This window comes from Littorina saxatilis, linkage group LG11 (genome assembly GCF_037325665.1).
Source record: "Littorina saxatilis isolate snail1 linkage group LG11, US_GU_Lsax_2.0, whole genome shotgun sequence".
Classification (NCBI taxonomy): domain Eukaryota; kingdom Metazoa; phylum Mollusca; class Gastropoda; order Littorinimorpha; family Littorinidae; genus Littorina; species Littorina saxatilis.
The window spans coordinates 3,922,644-3,933,406 of NC_090255.1; the positions used below are offsets into that span (position 1 = coordinate 3,922,644).

At 39.0% G+C, this 10,763-nt stretch overlaps 1 long non-coding RNA gene across 2 annotated transcripts; it reads left to right on the forward strand.

Moving 5' to 3' along the window:
* The first annotated feature begins 362 nt into the window (after positions 1–362).
* Positions 363–6,658, forward strand: LOC138979432 (uncharacterized). Of its 2 annotated transcripts, none has more exons than XR_011460026.1 (6): positions 363–1,320; positions 1,791–1,832; positions 2,360–2,447; positions 3,366–3,467; positions 4,086–4,132; positions 5,094–6,658. It is a non-coding gene; the product is annotated as an uncharacterized lncRNA (long non-coding RNA). The 2 variants fall into 2 exon arrangements; XR_011460025.1 differs by having other exon boundaries at positions 367–1,320; positions 2,360–2,438.
* Positions 6,659–10,763: the final 4,105 nt, after the last annotated feature.

The following is a 10,763-nucleotide window of genomic DNA, read 5'->3' on the forward strand; positions in this document are numbered from 1 at the left end:
CCATCATTTGCTGATTCCAAAAACATATAAATATGTTATATTCGGATTAAAAACAAGCTCTGAAAATTAAATATATAAAAATTATTATCAAAATTAAATTGTCCAAATCAAATTAAAAACCCTTTCATCTTATTCCTTGTTGGTTCCTGATTCCAAAAACATATAGATATGATATGTTTGGATTAAAAACACGCTCAGACAGTTAAAACAAAGAGAGGTACAGAAAAGCGTGATATCCTTCTTAGCGCAACTACTACCCCGCTCTTCTTGTCAATTTCACTACCTTTGCCATGAGCGGTGGACTGACGATGCTACGAGTATTCACGGCTTTTTTCCGTGACCTTTCGGATTTCATGGGGGCTGCCATTTTGGTTTTGATGCGCTTCCTTTTCCGGTTTATTTATTTTCCGGTTTAACATAGCATTTGCGTTTTTTTGTCAGAAGAGTGATATTTGGTTATGAAGGAAGTCAAGTCCGCCATTACCTGCCACCTCAGTTGAGTGTTTACTTTGAACTTAAACTTGAACCGTAACAGTGTGTAGCCAGTTCACAAGACCTGTTCATCTTCCTACCAGTTCCAACTGTTGTTATCAATGGGTCGCGCAGCTGGAGGAAGTGTTTATTTCCATTCGGAGCCCAACTTCAGTTCAAAACCAGTCAAAAACTGGCCTTGACATTCCCACATTACGATACCCTTGAATGACATTAGATCTACGGCGTTTCCGCTTGCCAAAATCCCACATGTTACACGTCTGCTCTTTGAGTTGTTTGGAACTTAGTTCGAATATTTTCTCGAACGTAACTTTTGACCCAGCTGTCAGGTAGGCATCATGAATTAGACGTACACTGGCAGTTAAAAATCATGTTGTGCAAAAGACTCTAAAGAAGTAGAACATTGTGGAAAATCGGGAATGCTTTCTCAGTTTGTGCACCCTGGCAACATTCAGCAGGGAAAAAAACTGCATTGCCTTCCTCTGCAAAAGTCGCGCGAAGAATGCTGAACGGGCAGCGACGACTAGCTGTTCTTCTTCAAAGTAATAAACTACCCTTCAAACCCTGCAAGTTTGTGCGATTTACTTTGTGGACATGAAGTCAGCAGAGGACTCAGGAATGCCCACTTAATTCCTTGATTGTACTTCCGTCACAAGAACTAAAAGAACATTCAATGTTCGTTAAATCTGTGGATCAAGTGACTCACGAAGCGGAGGAAAAGAAAATCACCAGCAGATCTGTACAAGATGTTGAATTCTGCCAGGGAAACGAAGCCGCCCTCACGGCAGAGAAGTCTCCGCCTACGAAAATCAGTAGATCTAGAGCAAGGTAAACATACGTTTTTCAAAGCTTGTTCACAAACACACACACACACACACACACACACACACACGTACACAAACACACACACGCTCACACCATCACACACACACATGAAAGAGATTTCTTTCTTTCTTTATTTGGTGTTTAACGTCGTTTTCAACCACGAAGGTTATATCGCGACGAGGGAAAGGGGGGAGATGGGATAGGGGAAAGGGGGGAGATGGGATAGAGCCACTTGTTAAGTGTTTCTTGTTCACAAAAGCACTAATCAAAATGAAAGAGATGGAATAGCTGATCGAGTGATGACAATGTTGATTGATAAGTATTTTTTGGTGCGGTGAACTTGAGGCTATATTGTTCTATCAATCCATCGATATATTTTACACTTTCACCCCAGAAATGAAGCACGTGTACACATATTGAACACAAGAATCATTTTAAGCTTTCATTGGCATTGTTTCCTCTTTTTTTTGCAGACATGTTGGCAGGAAGTGAGTGTTTCACCCCACTCTTGCAAGGTAGGTTGATCACTGATGACAAGTTCTGATTGTTTTTCCTTTTTAATATTAAACGGATGACAATCCGTACTCTGCAGATGGATCTAACCGAGATGGATCTAACCGATACACGGAAGCAACATTGGGAACACACTGTTATTCAGTCTGTGAATAGTTCATGTGTGAGGGGTATTACTGCAAGTACGTTCACTAATGTAGAGAAATAATTTTGGACTCAAACTTCAAGTTAAATTGTTTCTGCTGTCAGAGCCATCTTTCTGAAGGAACAATATTTTACATGCCACTGGATTGTTGTATATTCCTTATTTTGCAATGACAGGCTCAGCTTTCATTTGATTGTAATGTGTTTCTTATTTGAAGCTTTGTATCATAAAAGCTCTGTAGAAGTGTTGCACTTGTTTTGCAGACTGCATTAGGCGTGGTAGCTATTGCACCTCCCCCCCCCCCCCCCGCCTATTTATCTAACACACCCACCCACACACATACACAGGGTGCTGACAAAAGATTCTTTTTCTATTCTGCTTCAGGCCATCGCTTAATTTCTTGCAGACTGAGGAGCAGAGGACGTTTGAGCCGCTCCTAAACCTGAGGCACACAAGCCACAAGGTAAATAAGGTATCAGTATAAAAACAAATGTTTTCACTTTGATTTTTATCGCATCATTTTTTTTAATTAAACTCTGTAAATTGTGGCAATTACACATTATGCCAATAACATTATTATGAAGAATGAAGATTTTCAACTTATCATTGAAGAAATGAAATCAAGCATTTTTGTTCATTCTGTATTTGATTATTATTTTCCAGTCTTTGGGTTGGCATAGTGGGTAAAATAAGGGTGAGGAGTGTCGGTTGGTGTTATTTTTTCGGTCTTGGTGATGTAATATTTTTCCCACGGTATTCATGGTTATGTTTGACTTTAGTGCAGATTCCAGAACAGCCTCTTAAACTGAAAAGCTACAAGGTCAACAATATAAACAGGTTACTGGTGTCTCAGGCATTGATGTTTTTAAAAAGATTTGCACAGCAATTTATGTGTTTGTAAACAGATAATGAAAATAAAGCATAACAACTTTTATATTTTGTAAGTGGAATTAAATGTTTTCATTTTTTATTTTGAAGTGTTTTTGTATTCAGGTTTTATTGGATGGGTGGGGGGGGGGGGGGGGTGGTTTTGGTGGTTCTGACTTTTTATGATGTAAGGATTTTTTTCCTTAATTAGTTATTTAATTAGTTTATGTAGGGGGGGCCGAGGGGGGGGGGGGCGTGGGATTTAAAGTGTATTTCTGGCTTTCGGAGAGGTGCTAAATCTGTTAAAATGGAAATGAAATAAAACAATTGGTGGTGAGGGTTATTACAAAAAAAGTGAGGATTATTTCTCATACCTTTTTATTTTTTACTTAAAAATTATGTTACTGAAATTATTCATTAATTTTTAAAAAGGCAGACTGTGAGACAGGTGATGTAATTGAAGTTAGAATATCATGAGATGTTACTTACATGTACTTTCTTTACAATATCATCTAATTTGCAGACTTCATGGCAGCCACTGACCTGACGATATGACAGCCATGAATTGAATATCAAACGCAGAAGAAGAAAAAGAAGAAGACAGTCTAACAGGAAAATAATTCTGGTATGCTCATAATTTCTATGCCAGTTTGAAAAAAGTCATGAATTGAAGTTTACCCAGGTTAGACATTAGCATGTCGTAATTGTGACAATGAATGTATCCGTAAACGCACCAAGAGACTTACTTTGAAAAATTGAAGTCATGCATCGTCAATATGACTACAATCACAAACTGAATAAGGGGAAATCATGTCAATTTGGTGGTCTGGATCATCAGCTGTTGCTCATTTGCTATTATGGTCTACTTGACAAAGCCCGTCTTCATGTGCTTCTTTGTTTCTTTATACCTAGTGTAGACAACATGTAGGCGTTTGCAGACTGTTTATTGTATTTATGTTGTTTGTTTGTGAGTTAAACTATGGTGTGACCTAAATTGTTTGGAATTGGTTGTGTATGTTCTACTTTGTAAGTTGTTTCTCCATGCCCCCAGAAGAACCGACATTATATTAAAACCTTCATACCCTGAAAATACTTGCATACTAGATGTTGTTTCTTATTGTAATGATTGGGGACAGGCAAGCTCTTAAATTGTGCAAGCCATCAGAAAACTGTCAAGTCTGATTTGCTAGAACAAGCGATATTAACACGTTATTAAGATGAATATTTGATTAAATATGTGCAGGAACTACTTCAGCAGATTCATATGGCCAGTCTCACAATGCAAGGAAGGTGAGTAAATTGAATTATGTCTCTCCCACCTGTTCTGTGTTTAGTGTCAGCCGTGATTACCTGATGAGAATTTGAAAACATGTTGCTAACTAACATGAACCCAACCATGAAACGTGATGTAGGTGAGTAGCCCATCTAGAAAAACGAACCTGTTCTAATTCCGAATTAGAACAGGTTCTTTTTTCTAGATGGGCTACTCACCTACATCACGTTTTATGGTTGGGTTCATGTTAGTTAGCAACATGTTTTCACATAGAAAATGGTGGGCACCTGAACAAATATCTGCACATTTATACAATGAAGTCTTACTTTTTAATCTGATGGTTTAATAACCCCCAAAAACCCAACCAACCAGCACCCCCCCCCACCCCCACCCCTCCAAGAAGAAGCTCACATAACTACCAACTACACAATTTCATTACAGAATCAAACAATGGGAAGAATCAGGATTCAGCAGTGCTAGGTCGTTGGGGGGGATAGCTATCACTAGGCACTCAGCAATGAATAGTTGAGGTTTTCACGGACATTAACAAAATCCGGTAACCTACGGACAGTAAATTTCACAGGGAAGGGAACAAGAACGTCAAAAATGGAAAAGTATGTTCTTTCTTTCAAACCATTGATAGAGCTCTGAAGCTTCACACAAGTTTTGCAGAGAGAGCACTCGGCCTCTTCATTTTTGGCACTAAAACATGCGCACACACAAAAAGAAAGTTTTTAAAAAGTGGCACCGATGTATTCTCACACTCACAGCCTTAGAATATTGCAGTTTGTATGTTACCAAATTGAGGCATGATTTTACTCCATACCTGACCAAATCTGCGACAGTCGGGCAAACTTCTTACAAGTCGGATTGGGCCTTCAATCAAATACTCAGAAACCAGCAGCTACTTTAAGTAATACTAGTTTTGTTGTTATTTTTTACAGCTTGTACTGAATGTGTTTTCTTTTATATCCTCAGAATCGAGTCAGCCAGAGAAAGACCATTGAGAGGGAGAGCGCACAGTAAAGCATATATGGCATGCACTTCGGTGGACCAGTGCCATCATCTTCATAACAAGAGATGCAGATCATATTTTCTTATGTTTAAGTATAGCTGTTAGCAAAAGTATTTGACGATTCTTGGGTACGACTTTCGTGTTTAATCCTATTAGCTTGTGTACAGCCCCAAAATCTGTTTTATTTTGATTTATCATTTATAGTTTGAATTTTTTTTTAATGGAATTAGTCCAAATGTAAATACATCTAAGGTTGCAATATTGTTTTTTTGTATATATACCCTTAAAACTACCTCTTCGTGTAAACAAAATTTAATTGTAAAAAGAAGTGTTTGTTCAAGGGAGATAATTTGAAGCGAATTTTTTTTTTAAATCAGTAAAACTGCGTTGTGACATCCTCAATTAAATAAAAAGAATAAGGAATAAAGGTATACACACAGGTTGTACCCATTTTCTTGATTGCACTGCTTTTAAGTAGAAAGCTTTTTTTCTCAGAATTATTTTACAAATAAAATTCAAGGGAGGCAATTGATATGATAAAAAGGAAGAATTTTTTTTTCTTAGAATACTGTACACATTTAGTAAAGTATAATTTACAAGACAAAACACAGGGTTTTTTGGTTTTTTTTCTGTGCCTACTACTTGACAAGAGAACCACGAGATTTGTGCAGATTATTTAAAATTGTCTGTACAGTATATTTTACAAAGACAGATCCATACAATATATATAATTTTGTAATAGATGTTTTCAATTTGTAGGTATGTTTTTTTTTAAATCAACAGTTCGGATAGCCACAACAAGTGTGTATGTCTTGTGATTTGAGAGCTTTAGCACTGGATGCTTAGAATCCTCTTGATCATTTACTTCAGTAGGTAAAGCCACCTTCTCCAAAATCTTCTCTCCTATTCTGTGCTTACTACAGTGGGTTTGACAAGAGAACCACGAGATTTGTTTTTGTACATATGTTGCTTTTATTCTGTACACTTTAATGATTTAATCCTATGTGCACATTTTTTTTTAACTGTGTTTTTGTTTTTGTTTTCCTGTATTCAAAGTGTGTATGGAAACCACAACCTGTCACAGCAGTATTATTAATCTGGATCTCCCTGCTAAGAACGTAATTAACAGAACGTGTGCATGTAGCTAAAGAACTTAAAAAGAATTTCTGCTACTTCACTCAAAATACGTCCATCCTCACACTCATATTTTCTTAAAATAATATTTGTTCATACAAACATGTTTGCGAATTATTCAATTTTGCGTAAAATATTCAATTACGATTTCTTTGTGTGTTGCAAAATTATGTAATAAAATTATGCAAGATCAAATTCAAAACAGCAATAAAGCTGCTGACGGCAGAATACCTCTGTTGACTTCTCTATCTGTTGGGTCAAACTATGCCACAGACATGTTTCTTCTAGAAGCTCAATATTACGTGGTACAGTCTCAAAGACAGAACAACGCAATAACCTTTTTTTGTGTAGATTCGATTGACTTTTTCCTGAAATAAAATATTCATGAAGCCGGTTCTGACTGAGTTAATATATTTCTGGAAAGCTGAACAACGCAATGCGTCTGTGACTGGTGAAGAAGCAGAGCTGGAGCTTTTTGTATTGTTTGTCGTTGGTTTTATTACACACGCACTCACATACGGTCAACAAAATGTTGCATGTTCCTGCTTGACAAACAAATGCCTGCATACATGCGTGCACGTACGAACGTACGAACATTCATACCTGTGCAAACAATCTGCCACTTCAAGTTCAACACCCAAACCCCACACATTCCTCCAAAAGGAGTCTGAAGTATAATACTGGCATTTGTGGTATTGAACGAGGACCTCAACTTCCATTGTCTAGTGCATGTGGGTCTCATGTTGTACGTGTGAAACCACTTACTTAAAAAAGAAAAAATCTTGTAAGCTTATCAACAAAAAACGAACAATTATATTCTTAAACAAACTGGTTAGAATAACAGATTTAGGAGAATGCAATGCAAGGAACATCATTATCTAATTCGGTCGATGCTTTGATCTAGAAAAGCACCCACTTATTCCAGTATAATAGAGAGAAAAAATCCAATTGAAAAAGTTCCAGATCTAGACAAGGCAAGCACTAGCAGCAATTTTAGCTAGCAAACTCGAACTTGCCCTGCATTCATGCAAGGTCGAACCACTTTCCCTGCCTAGTGGGGGTTTGGCGGGTAGAGGGCCGGTGCTGGCACACTCGGAGTGAAACGACATGTCACCTACTTCGATAGCTTCTCCGGATTTACGTGTACAAACAGCGTCCGGGTTTACCGCTTCGATTCTAAACCCTAGTTTCTCATGTTGGTAACAAACTGGCTATTTGTTTATCAGATGTGTCGTTGTTCCACATTAAATGATGCTAGAATGCAAGATCGCAATCATTTGGTTATCAAACCAGGTTGTGTTCTTTTTTTCATCACCTTTTTCCGCGCAAACAGTTTTGCGCCATTTCTTTTGCGCAGACTGGGCGGGACAGGAAGCGGAAGCGCATCAAAATTTCTGATTGGACAATGATGCCGACGCCCACTTGACCCCCACTACAATGTCAAGGTCGGAAAGTCGTGAATACGGTCTAGGTGAATAAATGCAGTGCGTTCGGTTTCATTCTGTGAGTTCGACAGCTTGACTAAATGTTTTGTATGTTCGCCTTTCGCGACTTGTTTACATTTAGTCAAGTATTGAGTGAATGTTTTAATGTTAAGGGGGGAATCGAGACGAGGGTCGTGGTGTATGTGTGTGTGTGTGTGTGTGTGTGTGTGTGTGTGTATGTGTGTGTGTGTGAATCAGTGTGTGTGTGTGTGTGTGTGTGTATGTGTGTGTATGTGTCTGTGTGTGTATGTGTGTGTATTAGGGTGTGTGTGTGTGTATGTGTGTGTGTGTGTTAATTACTGTTTGTCGATTTCTTACGTGAGCCTTGATGGCTTCGCCTCTTGTGTTTTGTGTTTGTCCGGATGCAACCTGAGTAACAATCCCTGTTGCTGTTCACACACACTTTTTTTTCGCAGTTTAACTTAATATGAGGTTGTTTTATTACTATGACATGAGCAAGTTGCTTTTTAACTATATTTTGAATTTAGAACAGCTAGATTTCAAATTAAATTAAATATTTTTGTTGTTTTTATGTTTGCTGACATATATTGGATTTTATGCTTTTGTATCAGTCAGGTTTTGTAAATCAAGCTCAGTTTTTAGAGAAAAAAATCTTCTCTTAGAACTTTGATATTAAAAAAAAAGTAAATGTTGTGGTAGTAGTGGTTTTTGGCTCACGTAAGTGCAGCCTATGCAATGCTAACTTTTGTCTGTCTGTGCGTGCGTGCGTGCGTGCGTATGTATGTATGTACTAGAGGAATACCCGCTTCGCCGGGATGAAATACTTAGAGCCGTACGCCGGCTTTGCCGGGTCCGAACAATGGACCCGCCAAGCTTAGGTCCCTCCCAGATTCGTGGAATGGGAACAGCACGAAAATGATTCAGTGGCCATAATGCCATTCCTGACCATATCGATTCCCATCCTTGTCGACGAATGTAACCGTGTTAATCACCTTTGGAGGCGAACTCCACTCAAACAGGATTGAGCAATTTAGAGCTTATCTCTAAGCCCTTTTGATCTGTTATGGCTTCTCAAAGGAAGGCCAGTACATACAAATACACAAAAGCCGCCAGACCACATCACAAACAGAACTGAACAATCCACAGGTGTTGCCCACATAGAGAGAGAGAGACACACACACACACACACACACACACACACACAAACACAGAGAAGCCGTATATATAGAGAGATAGATGACAGTGTATTTTTCGCGTGGCTATAAATTGATTCGACCTTTGCACTTTTACAGTGAGGATAATTTACGGGTCCAATTTACGTTCTGGACACTGCGGTGACCTTCTAAAAATAGTAACAGAACGCCGGGAATATCCGAAGATGCCCCACTCATACTATAGTGCACCATACGAAGGAAGGGAGGTAAACGCTGAAAACCTGGAGAAGATAAGGAAGAGTTACTTATAATGGTGAAATGAACACAAAAACCAAAATCGGTTCAGCGCTGCGCGCTGAGAGCACGTGTTGAAATATCTCATACATGATATTGTGTCCGGGGTGTAGCTGAATACGGTGTCCAAATTTGAAAAAGATCCACCGAGAACTTTGGCGTTGTGATGTGGTGTAGCGGCTTTGGTGTGTCGGTATGGGGGCCCGGGTAGCTGAGGTGGAACCAAAATCGGTTCAGCGCTGCGCGCTGAGAGCACGTGTTGAAATATCGACCAGGTTGTGTCCTGTCCCGGGTCTACCTGAATATGCCCACCAAATTTGAAGCAGATCCATCGAGAACTTTGGCCGTGCATCGCGAACTCACAGACAGACAGACACACAGACTCACACACAGACACACAGACAGACACAAGTCGTATATATATATAGATGTATGTATGCATGTATACATGTGTGTATGTCTGTGGTAGAAACTTTAACATTTGAAGACGTCATATTACATTGACGTCACATTATGACGTAAGAGGGTTAGACGTCACGCGAAGGAATTACTGAAAGTCTCGGTCATTGTTATTTTGAGCGGGCCGAGACTAGTTGGCAGTCGTGTCCTTGTAAGTAGGCTACATGCAGACAAAAAGATCTAGAGCTAGTGTCTCGCTTTCTTGCACAGTTTCACCTATGCTCTTTCTGTGTGTGTGTGTGTGTGTGTGTATGTGTGACGGAGTGATTGAGTTTGTGTTACTGTTTGTCGATTTCTTACGTGAGCCTTGAAGGCTTTGCCTCTTGTTGTTGTTTATTTTGTCCTCCAAGGCTCCATATTCCTTCAAAATACATATATTATCATTCTGCTACTATGTTGTGCTGGTTTCGTGTCTAACTTACACCAAAAAATGTAAGTAACCTGTACTTTTTTTTTAAATCACTTTTGCCTTTAAATCACACCCTAGCCTGTGTATGCTACAGTGGAACCCCTGTCTCAAGACTATATTTTAAAACATAAGGTCATAACATTTATTATATACTCGGGATCAGCTCGATACTCCCCCGGCTCGTTCCTCCCCCGGCTCTTTCTTTCTTTCTTTCTTTATTTGGTGTTTAACGTCGTTTTCAACCACGAAGGTTATATCGCGACGGGGAAAGGGAGATCAAACACCTCAGAGCTGGAACGTTTCGTTTTTGCCGCATAACATGAAGATTTCACCACTTTGATGCATCCACTGATAGGAAGTGTTAAATATATGCTATTCTTTCATCAGGAATACATTATTTCATCTATACGGGCCTTATATTGTCCGCTTTGCGAATTGCGTCAGAGCTGGAACAAACCTAAGCTCCGCCCATTTTGCTATTGCTCAGAGCTGGCACATCGATTAAACTAGTTAATTAATTTTGAGAGAAATCTAGAAGCAATCTGAAAAATGCTTTGACGCCAAAACATTGGTTTTACATTGGCCCAGCTCCCCATTAGGATTTAGGTGTTCTGTGTTAGTCTGTATCGAGCATAACCCCGAACATGCGCACAAATCCCCACCTTTTGACATATATATTCGTTGTAGCATCTAGTTGCCTACATTTGGTAATACCCAAAGCATTTGTGAACGTTTCAA